Source organism: Ischnura elegans, chromosome 9 (assembly GCF_921293095.1).
Source record: "Ischnura elegans chromosome 9, ioIscEleg1.1, whole genome shotgun sequence".
Lineage (NCBI taxonomy): Eukaryota > Metazoa > Arthropoda > Insecta > Odonata > Coenagrionidae > Ischnura > Ischnura elegans.
In genome coordinates this window covers 69,854,080-69,867,442 of record NC_060254.1, presented here as the reverse complement: position 1 = coordinate 69,867,442, position 13,363 = coordinate 69,854,080, and positions in this window count along the sequence as shown.

The following is a 13,363-nucleotide window of genomic DNA, read 5'->3' as shown; positions in this document are numbered from 1 at the left end:
ATCTACGCAAATATTTCTCGCCATCTGCCAAGAAAAAACTGAGTTTGGAAATGCAGCACTCCACACAATCTGGAGACTAGTTACAGTCCAGCCGGCGAGAGTTGTCCGATGGCACTTTAAAAGGAGGGGCGGAGAACCCTGCGCCAACATAGTTTGCAGCCAATCGCTGTCCCCCAAAAGCACCTCACACCCTCGCCTAGTCATGCAACGTTGTCACATCCATATGAAGCATTGAAACAAGCCTGAACCCCCAAAACAAGTCCTCTCTACGAATTACTAAAACAAAGGATTTTTCCTTTGGATCCTTCACGCTTGTCGTCCCTTCTGGCTGCTTTCTTCACGGAACCCTTTTGTTTACATGTGATGTGGGCGTTTCCCTTTCTCACCTGGCAACCTTGCCCACTACCCCTTCTAGCTGTCAACGGACAACTCTCGGCGGCCGGACTGTAGCATCGTGGACGCAGAGAGGTTTTTCAGCCAGTACAATCTAGTAATGACCGACGGACGCAATAGGTCGAAAGAAGAAAGTGTTGAAACTTGTTCTGTGTTGATGTTCAACTAGTGTAGATGATATTCAGGCTACCAATATCATTTTTAATTATTTCCTATCCATCTTATTCCTTAATTTATTATTGTTATACCCTATAATTATTTAAACTATTCCCCATTTTTTCATATGATTGTGTTTCATCACACTTTGTTGTCAACTACTAACGGTATATTTTGAAAAAATAAAAGTTCGGGGTTATGATTTTTCATTACATGGTTGGGAAGACACTTATTTGAGCCGCTAATAAATTAATTTGAAAAGCAAGTTAGTGTGCACCTCTTCGTATAAATCACAGGCAAATTGACAGGTGCGCTGCTGGGATGCATAGCCTCCCTCTCGCTTCGAAATATTCCCATCTTTAAGACTGCTCGATAGCTACCCAATTGGCTCAATTTTAAATTTTCAAAATAGAATCGATGCCGCAATGTCAATAGATTTGAAGTGTTTTTTTACTATAACATAGAAACAACATTAAAATTATTTTTAACACAAATATTAACCAGTAAATTACACATTTTTATTCAAAAACAAAAATACGAACATCACTATTAAGTTATATAGCAGTGCCCATCAGCGCTTTTGTATACATATAATTGTAGTCACAACTCTAGGCTATGAAAGCAAAAAAAAGTCGACCGTCCCAACCCGCACCTTCGTGAGTTATTGAAGAAATACGTAAGTAACCTCCAACCGTATGGACGCAGTAGCGCGCAGCTCGTTGACACGTTGCATGCAGCAGGGAGCACTTACTTTATAATCAGTGTAACAAAATGAGTTCTTTCGCAAAAATTGGTGCAACAAAGGCTCAAGATAAAGCATATGCAAAGTTGATGCTATAATATCTCGTCCAGTTGAGGATGATATCTCTACTGAGGTTTAAGCAAATTGCATTCATGGATTCGACTTTTCGAATGCTGCTTGCAAGTGGCTTACAGAATGTAAGTTAAAACCTGGCATTTGTGCTACACAAAATCTAAAGAATTGGCGGAGGAGCTTAAGAAGGGGAAGGACTTGAAAGGGAGTTTAGTTTAATCCGGCAAAAGCAGGTGCATGTAGTAGTAATGACGGCAACACAGCTTGCTGCTTTTTCGAGCACTCTGAAATTTCCGCCAATATAACAGGCCTCAATTTGGAGCATCTACTACTCTATTACAAGTTCTGTATTCTGGCTATGGAATAAATATAGATATCTGCGAGGATTATGACTTCTGGACAGCACGGCTATTGCTGAATTATATCCCTGGTTCTGTATGCCGACAATGTTTACTCAAAATACTGTTGCACGTAATGTCATACATAATTCATTGTAACCAATCGGGCAAATGTCAGAGGAAGCATAGCAAGCGTACAACAAATTGTTGCGGAAATTCAGGGAAGATTTTACCCAAATGTGCTCGATGAAAAAACTATGGTGGACTTCGTGAGAATGATGTTACAGTCTGACTCAATTATTTTAAGTCAGATTGTGATGCTGTCCAAGCCATCAAAATTTTTATCTTCGGAGGCCAAGAATATTTTGTATGAATCCTACCTGACAGAATCAGTATCTTCATCGGAATCGGAAGATGGTTCTTTGGATGGAACGGAGTCTCATTGAAATTAGTGTTTACGTTTCTGTGTGCGCAACTCTGTTCATATTTAACGTATAAAACTTGCTATATAATGATGTGTTTGCTAACTTTTTATATTTTCATATAAAGATTTTTAGGTTAAATTTTTAGTTTTCATGTAAGATTAAAAAAAAATAAGTGGGTTTATTCATATATTGCAGTTGTGCTTAGATAATTCATTGGACGAATCAAACATTACATGATATTTAATAATTATGACCACCTTTTAAGCATTTGGCCCCACTGTGCGGCGGTGAAAAAATTTTTCACTGATTTTTCACAACTGTCCTTTCCGTGTTTGTAATCTATCTTTTAATTCTACTTTGAAACTGTGAAAAACAATTGCTATGGCGTCCCGTGGTGACTAGATATTTCCACTGATTGGGTTATCAATTGATTCTGCTCGCTGCAGACATTTCCATACAGACACTAGGCTGCACTAGAGGGGGAATTGATTGATAGGCTGCCGGTGAGTGCTGGTGATTTCCCATTGGACATGATTGTTACCTCTCCACGATTATTACTAGGCTTTAGAAGGGAATGCGACGGACATTTGTGCATTAAGTCTTCTCTTCGCTGATTTAAGTATTCATTGATTTTTTGTTGAGTAGGTAATCTGCTTTGCAAAATTTCTTTTTTGTGGATTTTCCATATTCATGGATACGTTCTTGGAAACTACGTTTCAACATACTGTCACTAAGGGATTATTAGTTTTTCTCGGATGAATGGTAAGGTATTACTTGGTGGAGCGGTATTATCCCTTTCCGTCATACTCTGTGAACAGTCATTTAGGGATAAATATAAAAAATGCCAAGAGAGGCCACAAAAAACTTAAACACAAATAAAGGACACTCATATGTAAGGTGTCGAATTTTCGACCGTTTCTGTCTTCATCTGGAAGGGGAAAAGTAACAATCGTGCATATGGCTACACCAAGCTTTCAACCCGCCTGGTCTTAACAGGGCCCATTAATCTTTATAGCCCTCTCCTCTTTCCCCTCCCCTGAAAAACACAGAAATACATACAAAAGACATACAATAACTGACAGACGTTTCAACGGGATGACTCTCTATCTTCGGTGCCTAAGGTTCACCTTCACATATCTGATATTGTTCTGGGATTCATTTCTGAGTAAGAGAACTAACGACTCCCGCAAAACCAGTCGTATCTCGCGACGAGTTGCTCATTTAAAACTTACTCCACAGTTTAAACAAGACTTAGGTGTAAGTTTGTTAAGACTGTGCTTACGCTATCATCTTGAAAATTTGTCAGCATTTGCCTGCGTCTCGGTTTAAAATTTTTACTTCGGAATTTTTTCCAAATCCCATATTTTAATATTTGAGAAGTCAAAGAATTATTTCAATAAATAGTCGCAAGTTTTCAACGAGTGAATCTTCGGGTTAAATGATAAAATTCGACCAGTCGAGTTTTGAGTCCTCACAATAGCTTCTTATCGTTGACTATAATTAAATATGGATTTTAATTCAATTATAAATTATTATTAAAACCCTGATTTAATGATTGGTCAATTGGGAAATGGTATTTATTGTCAATTTACGCCTTTTTAAAATCTTTATCTAGGTTTTCCGGCACGGTTTCTATGGCTATTTTCTAAGAGATGCTGTACGTGGGACCCGATTCCTTTATCTCCATTATTCCTCTTCATTTAGATTGTAACGTGCTCCGTGACCTGTCGTTCCCAGAATCAAAAGGCGCGAGCGAGTATCCTGGTGTCTTCAAATCTTTTAACGTAGTGAAATCAATGGAAGGTTTCGGCGATGGCAGTTTTCCTGGTTTTCAAATATATAGATGCTGCTGATGCTCCTTGACGTAAGTCTTTATCATTCATTTAGTCTATCCGGTGAATGGAACTGACTCAAAGCTCGCCTGTTTGATGTAGATCACGCAGTTGGAGATGTAAACAGCGTAAAAGCATTTTTAAATGCTAGATAGCTACTAGGGAAAAGTGATAGGTTGGTGGTTAGAGCGGTTGGCCATTGATTGAAAAGTCTGGGTTCAAATCACAGGACAAGCCGCCGGATACCCCATAACAAAAACACTCGAAGTGCTAGTTTGCCCAGGTGCTGGTTGGAAGGCCTCCTGACTCAGAAGATGTTAAAATGCCCACGCTTACCTTAGTATGGGATGAACTCTATATTAGCACATCCATACCAACCAACAGGTTGGAATTGGATTGAGTGTAATAAAAATAAAACTAAGTCTAATGCGCGAAGTGGATGTACCTATTTAATCTACTCGTGAGTAAGAAATGCAGTTGATTAAAGCTGTCCTGCGATCTGTAATTATTTCCTTTGTTTTCCGTATATCTTGTGACACTTTATGAAGTTAATGTGGCTTCAAATCACTTTCAAATGGCATTGAATTGCAAATTCCGACTTTTAAATGTTTAACAATTGCCGCGTGAGTCACGAATGGAGAGTGTTGCGGATTCTTTCAGAAAACATTAATAAGGTTGTTTATAATTCTTGAATTACAGCAAGTTTGGTTGTTCAACAAAAATACCAAGCAGTAATCGTTATCGGAAGTGGAGTTACAAATTCAACGGTTTTTTACGTATTAGTTAAATATTTTTAACTGTTACACTGTCCAATTTTTGTCAATATTGAGCGTACTTTTGTTTCCGCGTTACAACAGAGGTGGTTTTGGCGAATTTTCTGGTAACGTATGTGCTGTCTATAATTTAAATAAAAGGAGGACAGCACGAAAGTCAAGAGTTTTGATCAATTTAATGGTAACACAGGAAGTTTTAATCATTCCATTTAACTGTTAGTTGAAGCGCATTCGGAAGGGAAATCATACGACTCGAATTTCGATGCAATGAGTTTGGAAGAAGTGGCCGTCGCGAGTTATCGTTTATTTCCCTCGGGAATCACCGCCCGTCGAGAGCGTTGATTGGTTACCGCTGAAAGCGAAGTGTTCGGGATACCCGCATGTGTTCACTTCCGTCTGATGGAATTTTCGTGTTGTTGCTTGTGAAAATCGAGAGAAATACTGATATTCATATTCTCGTTTATTAGGAATTTATTTATTTATTTAAAAATACGCGGGCATAAACCTTTCACAAAATTTGTCTAAGGTAGAAATGCAACAAAATTAAAAGATTTGAAAAATATCATTATTAACTATTATCTTCAGAGAACTTTTATGGCTAATCGAACTTCAATACAATAACACTAACTGAAAGGTTGAACAGTCACTGTCTTAAATCTTAAAAAATCTCGTATCCGTCGTATTTAAAGTCACTGCTGTATTTGCACCTATGAATTCTATGGCGCTGACCAGCGAACGGACAGTCATTGGCAGTTTATTTCAAATTACAGGGAGCAGTATAGATGACCTGCTCAATATAAAATCTGCTGTAAAGTGTGCATCGATATCATTTTTTGTTTTTGTTTGATTTTGATTGTAAATCGAGAAAGTTTTGAGATTGTAAGGAACTTACCTTTTTTTGAATAAACCCGTAAAATCCTCACTAATAAACAACATCCATAATTAGTCATTCTTCCCTTCAAAATATTTTTGTATGCGTAGTTCTGTGTGCTACTACTGGCTAGTGCTACTCCTTGCCAATTATATTTGTTTGAATTTGTGCTAATAAACTATATTTTTTGACTCCCTTATAATGGAGTTTTAAAACCTCCCAAAAACTTAAATTGTATTGCATGCAATATCATGCCCTTCCTCTCCAATAGACCTAGAAACCCTTGATGCGATACACAGAGCTCCACTCCACTTGAAAGCCTAGATGCCGGTACCGTATAGATGAATATCGAGTCGCGTAGTTTCGGGATACCATTGGTTGCCATTTTCCTATCGGATAATTTTCACTTGTAAACCTCTCAGTGTTTAAATGGAAACTTGAAGCACGTACGTGGTGGAAAGGCTCCATGTATTAATAATGAAAGACACTTTGTTTCTTCCACAAATTTATAAAAAAATCTATTTCGTTACCGGTTTCGGCTATCACACCGTTATCAAATACAGATAATGGTGAATTTGATGATAGTGTAATAGCCGAAACCGGTAATAACATAGAAATTTTTATCAACTTGTGGAAGAAACGAAGTGTCTTTCATTATTAATTACTCTCAGTGTTTATTTTTTATTTACGTTTTGTGGGGCAATCTGGTGAAAAAATTACTTTTACAATACGTACGTAGGACTACTGTTCTAGAGACAAAGTCTCAGAATGAGAACAGGATGAGTGAAGGGGGTTCTTACCATAAGAATGCCGTTGACGATTGATAATGACAGCACCACTATCCATATCGGAAAGTGGATTTTGGTGGATGGGAATGATTTGGAGGATGGGATGATAAGGTGTCCGATCGTTCAAGATGTGGGTGGGAAGGATAGCAGACTTAGATACAAACAATTATAATTCTGTGTATCATATTATTTTTTATCTTTATCCACACAACTTTTATTAGGCTAAACCCTCTAACTTTTTGATGTATTCCACCTTCCCCCGTATATTTACGGCATTGTCCAACCCTCTGGTGCAATGGTTCAACCACCCCAAAACCTGACGAATATTTCCCTCCTCAAAATTAGTTACTTTTGCCTTTCTAATCTCTTCGTATGCGTATTTTTATGGGCTGCTACTAACCATTGCTACTACTTATCCATTTTTACGAATATTTTCTATATTTTTTGATAATTAACTGTATTTTTTGGCTTCCTTAAAATGGATTTTTACGATATCTCCCAAAAATTTCAAAATTAAAAAATTGCGTGCGACATCATGCCCCTCCTCTCCTATGGACCCGGGAACCCTTGAAGCGATATAGAGAGCTCCAATCTGCGCCTTGAAAGCCTAGATGCCGATACGCATATACGACTATTGGGTTGCGTATTTCAGGATACCATTTGTGACCACTTCCCTGGCGGATGAATTTCACAGGAAAACCTCTCCATTTTTTTATTTGCCTCTTTTGAAACACATTAATATAAATCTGGTGAAACAATTACTTTTGTAATACGTGCGTTATAGGAAGACGGATCTAGAAATAAACTCAGAATGAGAGCAGAGTTGGTGAAGGAGCTCTTACCATAAAAACACGATTGATAATGGCAGCAGGTACTACTTTACAGATCGGAAACGTGGACTTACGCGAATGGGATTGATTTGTAAAAGAATGGGATAGAAAAGATCGTACAAGATTTGGGTAGGAAGAATAATGGACGTCGATATAAACAATTATAATTACGTTAATCATATTATTTCTTGTAGTTATACTCTGAGTGTTGGCCCTCTAATTTTATGATGTACCTATTGTAACTTACCCCATGACAAGAGATTTATGTGATTCTCCGAACGTGAAAGACTTTACTCGCCTACTATACAGGATTCGTACCGATCAGAGAAATCATGTAAACATCACGGAAATAAAAATCGGGACAGGAAGTCATGGAAATGTCTGGGAAATTAGGTTACGGGCTGAAAACAAACTCCAGAGGCTCCTGGGAAAAACTCCTAAGGGCGGTTTCACACTGTTGAATCAAGTAAAATTCCGTTCAAGACTCGTTGAACAAGCTTTCTCGAATGGATATGACGTCATTTCAATCGTCAAGACTGCGGACATTTCGTTTTGAATGCTCTTGAATCCCTTCATTTCCATCAAATTCGTCTTGTCTTGGACGGTTCTAATTTATATTGGATCTCGAATGGTGTTGGAGCGATTAGTTTTCCTAGCCTTTTCAGCACTTCCTTGGAGATGGGATATTAATAAAACACCTATTTACATCATGGCCGCCCTCATTAAATTTTACGAGTGGCAAAAGTGTTTAGATTAAGTGAACTACCACATGAAGCAGAAGAAAACTTCGACACTGCCAGAAGTTAATACAAATTACTTGGAATTTTTTTGGGAAACTTTAAGGGTACTTAGGGCAAACGAAACACTAGGATGGCCTTTCTTTGGGAGAAGGAACCCAATACCACACCCGGTGGGAATCCCGAGAAATTTTTCATCAATCTGTACGCCGGGAAAACCTAAAATTTTACACTAGGATGGCCCTCTACTGGAGACTATAAATTACATTGTTTGGGAAGTCAGGAAAAAATACAGAGATAGGAAAAAAAATCTTACAGCTACATTGTAACGTTATATTCATTTTAATCCTTTTATGATGCCATGGATTTGCATTTTAAGACTCCTTTATAGATACGACGTCTACTATACCACCGGAAAGTTTTCCAATATAATTTTTTTCTGTTTCCTATTTATTTTTTCAAAAGTTTCCCATTTATGAGTTTCTATTAAATTTTATTTTTGGAACTGTAAGATGGATATTTCTAGATTAAAAAATAAAATAATGGGCTTAATAACAATTTTTAACATGAAAGTATAAAAATTAAATTAAAAGGTAATTAATGATATTTTTCACATTCAGTACGTGTCTCACGCAAAGTGCTAGATTTAAAAATATGCCATACATCATGGCTCTACTAGATGAATTGGAAGGTGTGACTTTGGTGATGAAATAGAAGGTTATACAGAAGGAAATATTATTCAAGTTATGATTTATTTAAGCAAAAGCGCAGGAAATCAAAACATGGATGAAACGCCTGAAGGCTTTTTTTAAGCAAAACAGTCTCGGGGTATCTAGGAAGAGGTATATGGAGACCTATACAGAAATATTCATAGAAATCTGTGACCATAAGGGACAAGCGTTTGTTGAATTGAGGCATAATGACAAATATGGTGACAAAATAAAAATATGAAACTGATAAATCAAGTCATCAAGTAGCTCCTTCCAGCAGAACCCTAAATTTGACATACCTAGAAATAAAACTTTTCCCCAAAAAAATAAGTTCTCTGATAAAAATAGAGAACTTTTTTATCTTGTGTCCCTCACGTTCACTTAATTTTCCTCCTCCCTCGAATATGCACAGTTTGACCGCAACTTTTTATTATTTTTTAATCATGTCCTCCACGCTATGTGCAATACAGGTTTGGCTCTTCTCCTGGCTTGTCTTTTCTCTCCCCAATAGTCTCTGTTCTATTGCCTGCCGTGCAAGAGTGGTTCTCCTCTGCATGCAAAATTTTCTTTCTTGCATCATTTTTAAATTTTAAATCTAATGTGTTTGTTGTTAACTAAGTTAAGTTTCCTATCGCAGAACGAGTGAATCAATATAATTAAAAAAAACTAATATCTGATTCGTCGAGCACCCTTTTTCACGCAGCCTATTTTATTTTAGAGGATTGTCGAATATGTGCATGGATACATTTTATCTTTGTGTTAAATTTTGATTTTTGTTTGCTCTTACTTTCGTTTCGATATCAGGTTCAATCCTCATTCATTGTAGAATTATCACCGAGAGTCGTTCATTCTTATCTTGACTTGATTCGTTTCTCGGAGTAAATACATGAAATTTATTGTTAAAAGTAGGTCATTGAGATATTTAAATGCGTGTTATTTTTATTAAAAGCGGCAGATAATATATGTTTTTTTTAATCTTATAAATTTCGAGTTTAGGCTTAGTAGAAAAAGTATGAGGAAATTTTGGGTCTTCTTATTTCAATCCACAAGGTTACAATATTTAATGGTGATGCTTTTTCGCGGGGTAATTTTGAGTATCACTTTTATTGGGGTACTACAGAATGTTCAGGAGCGAGTTGAACTGGTGTGCACACTCAAAATTACGCTGAAAGTTTTTCCCTTTTCCTGAATTCAACCTTTTTGTTTCCTAAATTGTTCATTATGAGCACTTATCTTGGACTCCAGGAATCCATTTCTTCCCTTTTATGGATTGTACGTTTCTGGAAAAATTAGTATGTAATAGAGAACGAATGAGACTTTCTTTTAACATGAGACTTCTGTCGCAAAAAACTTCTCATCCTTTATCCTTTTAAGGGAAGTATTTCCTGCTTAAACTTTTCCAAGCACGTTCCTCTCACGTGGAACTGAGCAAAGGTTAACTTCATCAAAGGGTTCGAAAAATCTCACAATGTTGTCTCGAGGTTTAATGGAGTCCCCAGCCGACACCGTTTTATTGAGGTCGATAATTAACTCCGTGTGGAGAGAATTAGTAGTGAAGACGCTAAGATGGATGAAATAGGCCTTGATCGTCAACGTGCTCGGATAGTCACGGGTCCAAGGTGCCCTAGAAGAGTTCTGTTCGTCGATAGAAACTCAATAATTTGATATCATTTTATTCGCACGGACTTCATTATACTCTCGCATCGCGCATGACGTTCTCTCCTAATTATCATGGTGTTTTCTACTCCTCTTGGATAGTGTGTTCAATATTTATTTGAAGGTCTTGAAATATGAAACACTTTTCAAGTCATTGCGACTTACCATTTAAAATTTCTTTTGTTCTGTGGATAATCAGTGTATAGTTAAAATCCTCGGGTAATGATTAATCACGCCTTGAATTTAACTAAACGTTATTAGCTTGTAAAATTCATCGGCCATCGGATTTAACATGCTGATAACTGTTATAGATTTTCCATTTTTATATAGGGTAGAAAATTATTTTATTCGTCTATGAAAATTTCAATGATAGGTAAAAGGTTTGACGAATAAATTAAGTTTTACCGAAGCTCCATACCAATAAAAATTTGTTCTCATTTTTTTATGGCATATATGGTCAATGCATCAATCAGAATTATGCTCATGGTATGAACCCGAAAAATGATTAAATTAGTATTATATTTTGAAGTTTTATACGTTTTGGGAGTATTTACGACTTACTGTGTGGATGCGAGAATTTTTGTTAAATGAACTTCGATGATATCGGTTGAGTTACTTCGATGGTCGGTCCAACCTTTGTTATTCGGAGTCAGTCATTTCCACTTCAGAAGTATTTCAGTATTTATCTTAGGAGCTTAATTTATATTTCCTCCGGAATTTTGCAGGAATATTTTATTTAAAAGGGAAGCAAGCTTTGTTAATCTAAACCTTAAATTTGCTTCGCTTAAAATGTAATAGTTCTTCGAAATTCCGCGATGCTGTTGTGTTTACAATCGAAGAGGCAGATTTTACACCTATTTGTATACTCTATCCTCAATATAAATGCTGCGATTGGCCCCTGGAGTATTGGGGTTTAAACTTTTCCGGCGCGGATATGGCCGTTTTTTTATGATTCATTTGGATCATAATTCCATGACGGAGACTGATAAAAAAATGCATAAAACGATGCTTAGTTATTTTTTGATCAAAAGGGGTGCGTAGTAGTGCGTAAAGTTTGGTCTTTCTTTAAAAGTCACTTTCGGGAACAAGGCGTTACCAGTGTATAGAAGCACTCCTGAATGCATCAGCTGTGAACACTTGTAGGAGCTGGCTCCGTATTGTTGGAACTCGAGGAAAGATAAGGCTAGTAGCACATAATTTTGAAATATACGACAAATTGGACCACATGGCCGATACGGCCCCTTGAATCAGAAGAAATTACGCTATGCTATTATGTTTTATGCTGTTGAAGCTAACCTTATATTCCCATAAAACGTTTCATTATCATCATTTTTGTTAAAAAAATAATGAGATTGATTTGATACATTTCTCCATTCGATTATCCTTAACCCTTCGAGTGCCGGGGAGCGCCATTGCGCTTCTCCTATCTCTCGCGAAAAGTGCCAGGAGCGGGATAGCGCTTCTCTTGCAATGTTACTCATAGATACTGATAGTTCACTAATCATTCATTAGTCAATATTCATTTTATTTGAACATTAAATATTTTCTTTAACTAATTATCGTACTTACTTACTTATTAACTATTATCGTAGGAATAGAAGAAATAAAGTTATTAGAGAAGAAATAAAAGGCTATTTCCACATGGTATTTTATTGTGACAGACACACTTACTAGTGCAATCCGCCACCCACCTTACCCACAGTGACGCCTAACCTAGCAACGAACCCAACCCCCACCCCTCCCTAACCAACGGCTCCCGAAAATTCCCAACCCCCCCTTTCTTTGCTATATTTACCTGTAGCTCCTCACCTTGATAATGTTACGCTGTAACGAAACCATGGTCGGTCACAATAAAATACCATGTGGAAACAGCCAAATTTGTATTTAATTTATTCCTACGCAACGCAATTTAATGTTTTTTTTAAATGAAGTGGAATTGTATTCTTTACAGGCAAGTGAAATTTCTTTATTTTATCACCTCCTTGACTTACATAAGAACTATAGCGTAAATAACGATGATAAGGAGGATAATAATAATAAGGAGGGGCCTGGGGATTAAAATCCAATCCCCGAAATCAGAAAATTTTCGAGTATTGAGCTGTGTACCGCCCGCTTCTTACAGCTGTAGTAATGCCATCCAATATCCATCTACTAGTGCTTCCTAATTTCTTATATTTTTAAAATTTAAGATTTATAAGATAAATAAAAGCAACTGAAACAGGCGTGATTTATTTGAAAGGCATCTTGACTAAATAATGAAAAGATGGCATTTTTCCACAAATTAATTGAGTAACGTGCGACGCGTTTCGACCGTTCGGCCACAGAGTGCTTGAGAATGACCTAACGGTGAGGACACGTCGTACGTCTCTCAATAAATTTGTGGAAAGGTGCCATCTCTTTATTTATAGGTCTCAAAATATAAAATATCATTAGTTGAGCATTTAAACTTAGAATGCCTCCTAGGAGACCACCCTACCAATTTAAATGTTACCCTTAGGTTCCTCAAGGATATAAGTATTTTAAATAAAATTGAAGTATTCTCACCCATTTTACGAATTCAACATGTACAGTGGCTATCTTTTTATTCTATATACATTGAATTATTAGAATTAAATGATATAGTAGCGCTGCGAAATGACCTAGCCGTCGACGCACCCTTACTACTACTGCTAGCATTTAAAATATTTAACCCGAACATGTTCTACCTCTCCCCCGAAAATATATTCCATGTACGCCATTAATAAGATAATTGGTTATTAATTAAGTTACGATTATTAAAATTATTTTTACCGGTACTGGAGAATTTCAACGATTTGTAGCACGTGCAGGAGTCAAAAATCATTCCACTCATTATCGCTTTTCGTCTAGTACCGAATAGGAGAATTGTGACAAGTTTATTTTGTGCTAGCACTCAATAAATACCTTCAATCCTACCCTACTATTCCTCAACAGGATATCATGCGTCACTATCGACGTGACGAATCAGAACCGATATTCCGATTGGTCCTTTTACTCTCGTGTCGTACGGGATAAGTATCAC